This window comes from Oncorhynchus masou, unplaced genomic scaffold, assembly GCF_036934945.1.
Source record: "Oncorhynchus masou masou isolate Uvic2021 unplaced genomic scaffold, UVic_Omas_1.1 unplaced_scaffold_1449, whole genome shotgun sequence".
Classification (NCBI taxonomy): domain Eukaryota; kingdom Metazoa; phylum Chordata; class Actinopteri; order Salmoniformes; family Salmonidae; genus Oncorhynchus; species Oncorhynchus masou.
In genome coordinates this window covers 67,501-70,000 of record NW_027004465.1, presented here as the reverse complement: position 1 = coordinate 70,000, position 2,500 = coordinate 67,501, and the positions used below count along the sequence as shown (strand labels likewise).

General features: G+C 44.2%; 1 protein-coding gene across 1 annotated transcript in view; it reads right to left on the bottom strand.

The window, feature by feature from the left end:
• LOC135530881 (armadillo-like helical domain-containing protein 3) overlaps positions 1-2,500 on the bottom strand; it is an 89,079-nt gene that overhangs the window by 19,212 nt on the left and 67,367 nt on the right.

The following is a 2,500-nucleotide window of genomic DNA, read 5'->3' as shown; positions in this document are numbered from 1 at the left end:
AGAAGAGAGATAACAGGAGAGGGAGGAGAGAGAGAGCGAGGAGAGGGAGAAGAGAGAGGAGGTAGGGAGGAGAGAGAGAGCGAGGAGGAGAGGGAGAAGAGAGAGGAGGAGAGGGAGAAGAGAGAGGAGGTAGGGAGAAGAGAGGAGGAGAGGGAGAAGAGAGAGAGGAGGAGAGGGAGAAGAGAGAGAGAGGGAGAAGGGAGAGAGAGGAGGAGAGGGAGGAAGGAAGAGGAGCCATAAGAAGGAAAGGGAATGAGAGGAGGTGGTGTGACAGAGAGTGAGTGAGTGAGTGAGTGAGTGAGTGAGTGTGTGAGTGAGTGTGTGTGAGGTAGAGAGGTTACCATCTGTAGAAGAGCAGCACCACCTGGCTCAATCAGACTGGCTAGCAAAGGTAATGAACACACCTGTCCTCTCCCTGCCAACAAACCATCCTCTCGCAAGCCAAGTCCCGGCCCATTTCCCTCAGTCAGAAGGCTGTGTCAGGGTCAGTCCCACTACAGGCTGCAGCAGCACCAGACCTACACAACCTGGCAGCCTGGGGAGAAAACTTTACACACTTCTAATGAAGAAGGAAAATATGGCTGGAGTCCTACATGGCTACCTACTTCGTATGTAGTGCACTACTTCTGCCATTTGGGACTCAATCAACCTACAACTTCACATTACAGTCACGTCCAATGAGGAAATTCAAATCTCATCTAAAGGTCAAAGGTTATTGACATCATTTGACTTAAACGTATTCTCTTCTTGTTGGGAATTCATCCGGCAGATATCAGCTGAGAGGTAATTGGGGTGTGTGATGACAGAATCTCTCTGTGTAATGACAGAATCTCTCTCTCTGTGTGTAATGACAGAATCTCTCTCTCTCTGTGTAATGACAGAATCTCTCTCTCTCTGTGTGTAATGACAGAATCTCTCTCTCTCTGTGTGATGACAGAATCTCTCTCTCTCTGTGCGTAATGACAGAATCTCTCTCTCTCTGTGTGTAATGACAGAATCTCTCTCTCTCTGTGTGATGACAGAATCTCTGTCTCTCTGTGTGATGACAGAATCTCTCTCTCTCTGTGTAATGACAGAATCTCTCTCTGTGTAATGACAGAATCTCTCTCTCTTTGTGTAATGACAAATCTCTCTCTCTCTTTGTGATGACAGAATCTCTCTCTCTGTGTAATGACAGAATCTCTCTCTCTGTGTGCAATGACAGAATCTCTCTCTCTGTGTAATGACAGAATCTCTCTCTCTCTCTAATGACAGAATCTCTCTCTCTCTCTGTGTAATGACAGAATGTGTAATGACAGAATCTCTCTCTCTCTGTGTAATGACAGAATCTCTCTCTCTCTTTGTGACTAATGACAGAATCTCTCTCTCTCTCTGTGTAATGACAGAATCTCTCTCTCTCTGTGTAATGACAGAATCTCTCTCTCTCTCTGTGTGATGAAATCTCTCTCTCTGTGTAATGACAGAATCTCTCTCTCTCTGTGTGAACAGAATCTCTCTCTGTGTAATGACAGAATCTCTCTCTCTCTCTGTGTAATGACAGAATCTCTCTCTCTGTGTGATGACAGAATCTCTCTCTGTGTAATGACAGAATCTCTCTCTCTCTGTGTAATGACAGAATCTCTCTCTCTATGTAATGACAGAATCTCTCTCTCTCTCTGTGTAATGACAGAATCTCTCTCTCTGTGTAATGACAGAATCTCTCTCTCTCTGTGTGTAATGACAGAATCTCTCTCTCTGTGTAATGACAGAATCTCTCTCTCTGTGTAATGACAGAATCTCTCTCTCTCTGTGTAATGACAGAATCTCTCTCTCTCTGTGTGATGACAGAATCTCTCTCTCTGTGTGATGACAGAATCTCTCTCTCTGTGTAATGACAGAATCTCTCTCTCTGTGTAATGACAGAATCTCTCTCTCTGTGTAATGACAGAATCTCTCTCTCTCTGTGTAATGACAGAATCTCTCTCTGTGTGATGACAGAATCTCTCTCTGTGTGTGTAATGACAGAATCTCTCTCTCTCTGTGTAATGACAGAATCTCTCTCTCTCTGTGTAATGACAGAATATCTCTCTCTCTCTCTGTGTAATGACAGAATCTCTCTCTCTCTGTGTAATGACAGAATCTCTCTCTCTGTGTAATGAGAATCTCTCTCTCTCTGTGTAATGACAGAATCTCTCTCTCTCTGTGTAATGACAGAATCCATCACTGTGCTCATCAGCTGGTAAATAAAGCATATATACGTCCAAACCTTCTCCCTTTCTTTCTTTCCTCTCCTCCCTTTCTTTCTTTCTTTCCTCTCCTCCCTTTCTTTCTTTCCTCTCCTCCCTTTCTTTCTTTCCTCTCCTCCCTTTCTTTCTTTCCTCTCCTCCCTTTCTTTCTTTCCTCTTCTCCCATTCTTTCTTTCCTCCCTTTCTTTCTTTCCTCTCCTCCCTCTTTCTTTCTTTCCTCTCTCCCTTTCTTTCTTTCCTCTCCTCCTTTCTTTCCCTCCCTCCCTTTCTTTCTT